Raw genomic sequence first — 11,320 nt, 5'->3', positions numbered from 1 at the left:
TACCCGCGGGCATCACGTTGGTGACCCCTGATCTAGAATATTTAAAATATGATTATTCATATATTATTTTTCAAGTTTATTATAAAATGTATCTTTAAAAAGTAACTTTTTTGTAAATCCAAAAGTCATCCTTGAGAACTTATCTAAAAGTTTATATTTAATATATTATTATATTTATTAACCATGTTGGTACAGCAGACATTGGCTTGCATTGTGACTGTGCAGCAATCCCTCACACCAAGCATGCATGCAGCGAAAGTGAAGAGAAAAAAAAAATCCCTTTTAACAGGAAGAAACCTCCAGCAGAACCAGGCTCAGTGTGAGTGTCTTTCTGCTGAGGCTGACTTGGGTTCAAGGAGATAGAAGCAGACACAAAAAAGGGACATAGAAGCATTGATTCAGGAAATTGTCGATGTTATAATAGTTACACTAAACTATCTCCAAAGGTGAAGGTGTGATGGTGAACAGATGTGATGTTTTTTGATGGGGATTTCATTAGTGATAGTAAATCATATATCAAAGAGCTTTCTAGAGTTTACTTTTTCCATCTCTGTAATATATTTGTTCTAATTGCTGAGGTAAAGCACCAACCTACTTCCATTATAAAATTAGAAAATAAGATTAAAATGTGGTTTAGAAAAGGACCAAATAAAAAAGAAAAATAGAAATGGGTGCATCCTTTCTTTCATCCTTCACAATTGTGTGCTGCTATATGTTAATTATCACATTAAATTACAATGAAGACATTTATATTTATAGTTTTAACATGAGACATTATGAATGATTAAACTAATACCATTGCTGCCATGGTCGGCAATGGTATGGTTCTGTTAAGTTTTCAGGTTCATGTTGATTAGTGTTTTTCTTTTTTTTCTAGTTTTTTTGGTTTAATTCCCATTTTGTTGTGTTTTTTTATGTATTTGAGTTCTTGGGTTTTTCTTTGTTGTGAACACTACATTAAAACTACAAGAACTCACCTCTGCCTCCCTGCCTCTGCATTTGGGTCCTCAAAACCTCAACCAAGCCTTGATATAAGGAACCAGCCAGACATGGATTCAGCAGAGCCACCTATAAATAAGGAAACTGATAAGGCACACTAAACAACCTGTCCATAATCACTGCACCTTGGAAGCAGGGGAGTGCTGCTAAAGAGGTAAAGAAAGGACTTCAAATGTACCCAGAACTCCAAACCTTCTTCCTTCAGGCAGGATATTAGCCTTAGCTGAGTGGAACATACAGTATGCCTTCTCTCAGCTACTCAATGGACCTCCACCACCCAACCATCACTCTGTCCTGTTCCAACTCAGCAGTCAATCACCTCCGACCCTGTTACTCCACCAATTCCAGCTGTTGGTCCTCCCCTGCCATCTGCTACCTCCAGGCGTATGCACCGCCGCTGAGGGAAGTAGTGCATCCTGTTAGCTTTGTCTTTACTCATCAATAAACACATAAAATGATAAAAAAAATTATCAAAAGATATATTGTTTGTTCTGTCCTTAAGTGTGCCAGACCTGCAAACCTCTGTCCCTGTCCGTTTTGTGAGGTTTGAGTTTCCTCGAGCAGCAGCTTAGCAGGGCAGGCTCACAGCAAAGAGGGCTTGTCCTTTGTCCCATGTGGCTCACACCTAGGAAAAGGCTGCTTTAGGTGGCTTTCACCTCCAGTCCGGCTCTGTAAGTTCTGAAACTCAGAGAAATGTGTTGCAAATGGCCTGTTTTGCAGCAGTTCGGGTATGGAATGTGAATCATAATGACTTAGCTTTGCATATTCTGGAGATTTGGGCCTTGAGCCTGGGTTTCCATGGTGGTGTCTCTTCCAATGTGAACCCCCAGGCAGTTTCACGGAAAAGAGAGAGAAATCCTCTGGGGTGTGTTTTTTTTTTTTTTAGATTCCTTAACTCCCTGAAGACACCCTCCCATAGAGGTGTCTTCAGGGACACCTCTATGGGAGTGGTCGTGGCTGATAGGGGATTGCAGAGCAGAGAAGAGGGGTCTCACAGCTGTTTTATGATCAAAAACTGCATTCTCTTCTCCACTGATCATGTTAAGATGAAACATGGAGATTGGTTCTCAATGTCTAACATTATTATCATTGTTTATGGTATAACACAAGGCACTGGGTATTTCAACCCACACATATTAATAACATCTAAAGACAGAACATGTGAGATCCCAGATAAATTGATCCAAATTGAGATCCCAGATAAGCAGGTAAACCAAATAAGATTCCCCCAAATGATGTTTGCCCTTTCCTCAGAGAGGAAAGGGTAAGCAGTTCCAAGTACTGTTCCAAGCATCTGTTTGAAATGCCTTCTGGATCCCTTCTATTGTGTTTTTTCAGACAAATAGCTCTAGACAGAGGCAATGAGGTGTGGCCAGAATTCAAAGAGTCAGAAAACATTAGGATTAAAATTTGACATTTCAGATCTGAGAAATAGTCTTAACAAAATAATTACAGCTTTGCATCAGCAAGTTTAATGAAAACAATTGTTTGATGTTGAAAACAACTACTACAACCCAAATCAAAGAACATAAGTAATCAGACATAACAGAGGGGGCTCAAACAACCCAGCATTGAGCAAAACCAACCCCAAAATGTTGACATAAGGCAAATCTACAGGGCGAACTCTCATGAATGGCATGACCTTTCATATTAACACTCAGTCATTCAAATACCAATAGTAAATGTCACCAAATGTCACATCAAAATCTTAGTATTCCTGCTTGTCAAGTCACAGGAGGCAATGTAAAATGTGATCAAAAGTAAAAGGTCCACACAGTTTCTCCACAATCTGCCCTGTCACTTAAAAAAACAACTTGCAAACAAAACTGTCACTTTTGTTGAAACTAACACTGTAAGTTTGCCAATTAGGGCCCTGTGATGTTGAGTACTGTGGGGAAATGTCTAAGGAATCAATAGCGAGCTAATTTCATGCAGAGCACAGACTGAGGAGCCAAGCTTGGTGATTATGTCTGAGAACACTGAGGTAAATAAGAGTGTTTACCATGTATTTATACATCTTTAAAAACACATTCTTTGCTGGGGACCCTACGCAATTAAATGGTCTTAATTGAAAGACTTGACAAATAGGCTGTCCATACTCAAAAGCTCATTAGTGATTCTGAATGCTGGACAAGTAAGAGCTGCAAATCCCGGTTAAAGTGAGACTATTTTCCTGAGTTAAAGGAAGAGTTTAGAAACTTATTTACAGGCTGGTCAGGTTAGCTTTTTGGGGCCACTTTATCCAACATTAGCTGCAGACCTTCAAATGTTTTCATGCTGTTCAATCATCCTGGAGTCTCCACTGGTCATTTCACATATTTTGTTTGACAGTGTTCTGTCCCCTCATCCCTTTGCTTTTTACCTTCAAAGTAATAAATAGCAAAACCTAGTGTGGATGGAAGGACCCTGCATTGAGCAAAAAGTCAGGAAGAGAGCCAAGAAATGATGGTAGGCTGTTACTTTCTTATTCTTGCAGGAAAATAATGAATATGAACAAACTTTAAAAGGTGTGTGCGCCTTTGCTGCAAGGGCAATATCTTCAGTACCCCAGAAGATTCAAGCAAAACACTGTCAATTCTCCAAATCAAGAAAATAATGTAAGAAAGTTTAATTTTTAACAATAGAATTTAGCTTTGAATAAGCCTACTCATTATGCGTGTTGAAAACTGTGGGAGGAGGAAATAAATATTTTACTAACATGCAGTCTACATAAAGGAAGGACAGCTCCAAAATTCTGTATGAAACAAATTTGGTTCAATAATTACTCTCGATAGAGCCACAGAAAACATATAAAATACTTTTTTCCTAAAAAAAAAATACAAGAAAGCAAAGCATAGTGTGGCTTAAAGGAACCTGCACTGTGAAAAAGTCTTATTTAAGAACCGATCAATCTAATCATATTCTATAACAATGGAACAATCACTAAACACTACAATTGTAGCTTTAGGATATTCAAGAAGCAGACACATAACTGTTAATTGAGCAGTTAATGTGTTTGGTGGTTAACTGAAAAGGTTGGTTGTCCAATTCCGTTACTGTGTAGTTTGGTGTTTGTTGAGAAACTAAACAAAAAGGAATGAAGCTTCATGCCAAGATCTTTACAACAGAGAACAACACAATAATTAATTATATAAGGCAAACAAATTTAGAAATAATCCAAAAACAAACAGAGGGAGACTTAAATATAAGAACACTGACTTTCCAATATTGTCATCTGTCATATACAGCAAAAATGAAATAAAGGCAAGTCAATGTATCTTCAAATAAGTGTATTTTCCATTGATTTGAGCAGGTAAGCATAGGTAATTTGCTAATGAAATAAGACTAAGTCTATTTTTTTTTTATGCAAAAAAAGCATCAGATTCCATTGCTAGATCATCTCATTTACCTGCTTAAATCAGGGGTAAATAGACTTATTTTAAACCATTTGTATTATTTTTGGAGCAGTTTTTGCAGTGCAAACACTAAGAATAGTCATGCTTCCTCATGCATTATACTAAAACCGACTCTGTTACTTAGTTTTCTTTTTTAGAAAGACGTGAATAGAAGGCAGATTTGGACTTCATAATTACTATTCTAAATACGTCTTTTATTTTGAATATTCTCATGCTGTTCCTTGCGGATGGATAGTTAAGTCTGACAGCAACTTCAATTCTTCTAGGCTGTGAAAATGTGTCTGATTTGAGGTGCCAAAAATCGTTGACTCCTTTGACTGATGTTAGTAATAATCTCTGCAGTAAAGGACACTCTTTGTCCTTTCCTGCTGTGGTCACCCATGTTAGTAGCAGCCTGATTACAGTGTTTGTGCCCACTGACCATCGGGGGTTTTAAGGATAGACAGTAATTCCCCGGAATCTACTGTATAGCTGCTTGTTGCATACAGTCATGATAAAACTGATGGTTGCATCACAGTGTAAGTTTCAAAATTTCAACTGAAAACATAAATAGTTTAATTTCTTTTGAATTTAAATTTGTCAACTCATCAGAAGCCAGGCTGATAAAGCAGAACTGTATGAATGCAGTAACTCCTATACTTTTGCACTCCTCTACATGCTTGTAGGCACCTATGATCAAAAAAAAAAAACAGTTATGGTTTTACTGTACTAACATTAGCTTATAATGGGCAGATAAAAAAATATTTTATTACAAAGATGTGAATGTGTTGTAAGAAGAAATGTTCTGATGAGAAATGTCCTGTGCTGTATGTAGCGCTGGGGACTAAGATGGCCAGGGACAAAACTTGATTTTGTGTCTGTTACTGTCATTTCTGATTTCTGTCATATTTTAGTATTCAGCTTGATAATTAGGTTATTTACCCACTGCAAAAACTGTCAATCTAACCTAGCCTTACAATCTTAGATCTATCCAGTATGTTCTTTTGATATTTTTAGAAAGCAAAGGCAGATTTTATTAAGCAAAGGAAGATATTATTAATGATCTTTTCAGAAAATTCTAGAAAAAAGAACATGAAAAGATCTAGATATAACATTTTAAGGCTTGGTAAGATGGAGAGTTCTGCAGTGCATTTACAGTTTAATGTTAGAGTTTATTAAAATTTCAGATAAAATGTCCTAGTACACTGTCTTGATGTGTAGCTCTCTAAAAACCTTCCTTGAGCTTCACAGGAGAAAGAAATGCCAGCTTGCACAGTCAGTCCATGATACTTTGTGCTTGCTCACATATACTTTCTTTGTTACACATTACACCAAGTAATATGCCACTGTGGAAGAAAACACCAATCTAAGATAGTTTTAATTAAAGTCCCTGTAGCATTAATAAGTAAACTCTCTGTGTTTAACTCTCGGACGGTTGGAAATAACTATATATTTTTCATATATCTGCTAACCAAATAGCTCCAAGTTGTTTGGCCTTTATAAATACAGCAGAGTTCTTTCTTTGAATAGTCTGCCCCCTTTGGGCAGGCAGTGACTCCACCTGAATCTCGGTATAGAGAAAACAAGCAAACTTTGGTCCTTCTGAGAATTTTTCTTAGTTCACTTGAGCGTCAACCCAAGTGCACTTAACTTACAGGGGATAACTCATCTGTACTGAACCACACAAAGAAACTAAACAAGCAACAGAATGAACGATGTGTGGTAATGCATGTATTCAAAACCGAATTGGAATAGGATTTGCATAACGCCAGCAGTGCACCACAGTCTCTCTCTTTTTACTATCTGTTTATGCTGTTGCATTACTTTCATGTATGCAGAACCACAAGCTGATAACCTGTCATGATCTGCCTTGATAGCTCACCTTAATTGTTCATTTTACTCATCTGTCTAACTCTGCCCAGTATCTAATTATCACTCATCTCATCCACCTGTTCCTTTATATACGGTCCAACCCAGCTATGGAGGCCAGATCATTGCTGTCTGTTTTTTTTATGCCTGTTAGTTTGCCAGTATAATTAGTTTAGTTTATTTCATGGTAAATGTCCTGGTTCCTGGTAGCCAGCGGATTAAGAGGATTTTTGTGTTTGTCTTGTCTCCTGATCGTGCCCTGGTCCTTCTCCGCGGAGTCTTCAGGGTTTTGAGGACACATTGCTGGACTCTCTGAACTCTGAATCGGCCTGAGCACTCTGTGGATTCCTGGAACTCTGTTTCTGTCTGTTTCTGTGTGGATCGGAAATCCTAATCGAGCTGAGGACTCCTGGATCTCAGAAGTGTTCGGTTCTGACCTTGATTGGTCTCCTGCCAGCTTTCTGTGGTGGCTGCATTGATCGGGGGAACCCTGGGGGGCTCTGCACTGGATCCTGTTTGGCAGTCCATCGGATGGATGCCTTCCATGCAGAGAATGGGCTAAACTGTTAAACCAGGTAGGTGACTCACTCTGATAATCATCTCCAGTCAGATGATCATGGTCACTTAAAGCCAGGCATACACTGTGCGATTTTTTTCAATCGTTGCAGCTCACACTGTACGATGAAACCACAGGGTTTATGACACAACCAGACATTTATGACATAACCAGCTCCCCTTTGCTCTGGCTGGGCATTTTCCTGTGATGGTGCTCCAAAAACGTGCAGTGTGGAAGTGGACCAACCTGGGTGAAGGTGTAAGGTGAAAGTTTTCATTGCTTCCAGGCCAGCTGAACCATTTCCACCGGACTAACTTGGAGGGGAAACTCTCTAAAATGTTATGGGGATACCATGACCTTGACTTGCCTCTTTGTGCTACGGTTCTCTAACCTTCTTCTTTAATAGTGTGTGGTTACAAAATAAACACAGGTCCTTGCCCAACCCTGCTCTTTTCAGTTTGGTTGTTTTATATGCAACTATTGCTCTATTAAAGTGCAAGCTGAGGAAAGTGGCTGTTTTCAAGGGACTTTGTCCTAGTCTATGAAAATCAACATGCATCTGTTTTACATCAACACCATCTTCTCTTGTCTTTCCCATTTCAAAGAGCATTAGAAGCCAAAGCTGTCTTGTGTGTCATTAAATTTATTTTCAGATTAATCTACCTACCTGTTGACTCAAACACTGCCTCTTTTGACCGTTGGAGAAAAGCACCAGTGCCACTTCAATGTAATGAAGTATTTAGCCAATGGACTGATAGTTTATAGTCATTTTAAAAGGTTTGTGTGTAAAGTGCAAAGCTTCTCTTTGCTATGCCTTTAAACAGTGTTGGTCGAATCTGCCCTCACGAAGTCCCTAATACCAGAGTGTCTGTTCTGAAATGTCAACCAGGAGGCTGCATGAAAATAACATCCGGCTGTAATTATGAAAAATGGCAGCGTGTTCATCCTGAAGTGAGGCGTCATTACAGCTTGAGTCTGTGAGACATAGAGAGAGATGAGGGACTAAGCAGAGGAGAAGCAGACAGGAGGTTGGAAAGCTGTTAAATGGGCGTTCAGTCTGGGAGAGGCACAATAAATTATCTGCTGTGGATTATTGGGTGACCAGGATGGAGGTGCACTGAGATAAACATCCCAATGCTCTCAATTTACACGGTCTAAAATAACATAGAGGAAAAAAGAAGTCATTGTTTTTTGGAAGAGGGAAACTAAAGTACCCTGAAGGAATAGACAGACTGGCAGCAGTATGGTGAATGGTGGCATATTTTTTTCTTTATGCCTCCTTTAGGACCCAGTGGGCAAAATAAGCCTTATTGGTATAAACATAAAATGTTTGGATCAGTAAAATTCAATGGAATTCTCAGCCTTTTTTCACAGTAAAACACAAATTTACAGTGGAAATAATAAAAAAGTTTTTTTTTATCAAGTTTAGCATTTTTTTCCAGAATGGTTTTGGTCTCGCAGATACCCAGATAGAGAACATGGAGTTCATAAGTCAGATTAAACTGCTTTATCTGTTCTTTGAAAATAAGAAAAAGAGTGACTTATTGAAAAACAGGACCCAAAAGGAGGCTTACACACTTTAGGGGGGGTTTCATTACTGCAGATAATATAGTAGGTAGTGTAGGTAGTATAATCTCTGGGCAAACAGCTTTGTACTGAAGAGAATTTAACTTGAACATAACGTAATGTTTTCACCATACCTTTCAAAAAAGATGCAGGTGAAACAAAATCTTAAAGTGAACAAAAGTTTGGCTCAACAGCAAATATGTTATCAGCTGTGGTTTCTGTTTTGCCGTGATGCATTTAAAAAAATTGAGGCATATGAATGATTAAACCTGGCTAAATAAAGCAAGCATTTCCAGAGAGAGTAATCTATATAGAGTTCCTGTTAAATATATTATACACCAAAATAAATTACAGAAAAAAATCATGATTTGTTTTCTTTTTTGAGTACATAGTGTTTTGTAGATAAAAAAAAAAAGCTTAATTAAAGATGCTTTAAAATAACAACAAGGCATGTAAAAAAATATATATATATACTGTTGTCGCCCATCATGAATACTCACAGTTTAATAATATCGACCGATGTGACAAAGAGTTTGGACTCTTTGAGGTTATGTTTTTCACAGTTTTTCTATTAAGCACATTTTTATACTCTAATTTTTATCCACTTAAATTAATAAAAAAATAAATAAATAACAACAAAAACAGTACACCTTCATTTTTTTATTAATAGATGTACTTATTCATTAAGAAGAATAAAAGCTTAAATTAACAGCAACCTTGTTGTGGAGGCCAAGGTTCAGTGGACAGCTTGAAGAGGAAAAAATAAACACTAAATATTTATTTATTTATTTCCAAATATTAAAACACCACCACTTCTCTATTTAGAAAATTCCACACTAGGTATTAACACATAGATCTCAAAATGCCCATTATTTTCTTCATAAAAAAAAAAATCTAGGTGTTATAAATCACCAAAATGCAAAGTGATAAATCATCATTTAAAAGACATTCGTCATTGAGCTAAGGAAGTAAAATGAGAATTTTTTATCCAGCATTTCAGATCAAATGTGTACAAACAGCTTCCACATACCCGGCGCCCCAGTGGATCTATTAGACTAACAAACAACATCATAAATCTGCAGGCCTAGGAAACCAGGGAAATACAATGAACCATTGACTGGGACCTAAAATCCTGCGGACAACATTTGCATCTCAATAAAAAGCCCAAACATAGCAGGTCAGGGTTTCTGAATGTCTCAGCATGCAAAACATCAAATGACCAAACTGTAGACAAATAATGTTTTGACTGAGTCAGAAATTGTAGGGACAGAGGCTCATTTACTCTATGCTGAATGAGAAAGCAGCACAGTTAAGGCTGTTATGATTGAAAGCCGACACAATCCTCTTGCAGATATCAAAGGACAGTAGCCAAAAAGCAATATTTGTAACTAACATTCATCAATAAAGGTTAAAACTCTAAAGTGCAGTAACAAAGTGCAACTGTGCAAAGTCTTTTTTTTTTTAAAATAGTGTCCTTTCTGGCAATGTGGCAATAAGAATAATTGTCTTGATGCCAAAAAGAGCCCAACAGATTTTACTTTCACAAGTGGAGCAGTCTAGCTATCGCCATAGTGTTCTGCTTGATTTATGCATATAAATAGCTTTATTATAATTATGCAAACATAAACATAAACATAAAACATCTTCAGTCTGCTTCATCCCCTGCAAAGAGATGTAGAAACAATGGCATACCCAACGGACATGGTACGAGACATACAATAAAGTAACACCTAGATACTATCGCTTAAGTATAAGTACTATTATTTGCAAAGTCTTAAATGATCACAAATTACAACCTATATTTGTTAAGGTGTCTTGAGCAGGCAAGTTCTTCTGTTCATGCATAGGTTTTCCCTGCATCATGGATGGATTTAGTATTTTATAATTACCTTAAAGGTTCTTTTTATAGATTTTTAAATAGATTTAAATATATTTATTTTTATAGATTTTTAAATTAATTGCCATTGTATAATCCTGTATGTCCATTGTATCTACCAGATTTAAAGAACATTACACAGCTAGAAATTGACCCAAGCATTGCCCTGCTTAGGCATGCTAAGCTTTCTCTACTAGTTAATTATTGTTGGCAGTATACTTCAGTCCTCAGTTAAAACTACTCCAGAGTTCTTTTCTGTTAATCTTTAAAAAGTTAGAAGCTTAAGTTTTTTATTTAAACTCGTCTTTGGAGACAGAGGGAGAGAATCCCCCAGTCAAAAGCAATATTATTGTTCTAAACCAATTAAGTTTTAATGATATTGCAATTCTTCAGCATGTAACACCTGCTGAAAATTCATATTGGCAATTAAGTAAGGACTAACATCTGTATCTGTAAATGAAAAGCATTTTAAAACTTGTTACAGATGAACATTTTCATGGTGTCTGAAGTGACATAGTAGAAGTTTCAGTTAAGTGCCTGAATTGTTGTTGTGAGCTTTATTGCTAAATAAATTGCTTTCTATTCTTCCAGAGGGAATCTTTTCTTTCTTCGTTTAAAACTCAAACCAAAGCTCTGCAGACAGTGAGAGGAAACGAAACATGAGTATCAGTGTCAGCCGGCATCTACATCTACATACAGCAGTTAAAGACGAATAAAAAACAGCCCAGGGGTTAGAGTGGCATAATGGTTCCAGGCCTAAAGGTTATTTTGGTCTTTGGATGTTTTTTATCATCTGTTGTGCAGTATTAGACCTTTAGAAGATTTTTTTTTATTGGAATTGTTTTTCATGTGCAAAATCATATAAAAGTATGCATGGTTGTTTTAAATCTTGTGATATGAACTATTGTTTTGGTTCTTTTGATCTGTGTGTCTTTTTTATTTTAACTTGAATTTTTTAGAATTAACAACCTATCAAGTTATCAAAAATAACTTGAGTAAATACAAAACCACTAATGAAAAAACATATCATAAACATAAAAAAACTCTAATAAGGGGAAATTATCATTCAAACCAGCCTTG

The sequence above is a fragment of the Cyprinodon variegatus genome, unplaced genomic scaffold (genome assembly GCF_000732505.1).
Source record: "Cyprinodon variegatus isolate N-32 unplaced genomic scaffold, C_variegatus-1.0 Scaffold296, whole genome shotgun sequence".
NCBI lineage: Eukaryota > Metazoa > Chordata > Actinopteri > Cyprinodontiformes > Cyprinodontidae > Cyprinodon > Cyprinodon variegatus.
The sequence above is the reverse complement of the archived record's forward strand: the minus strand, read 5'-3'. Positions refer to the sequence as shown.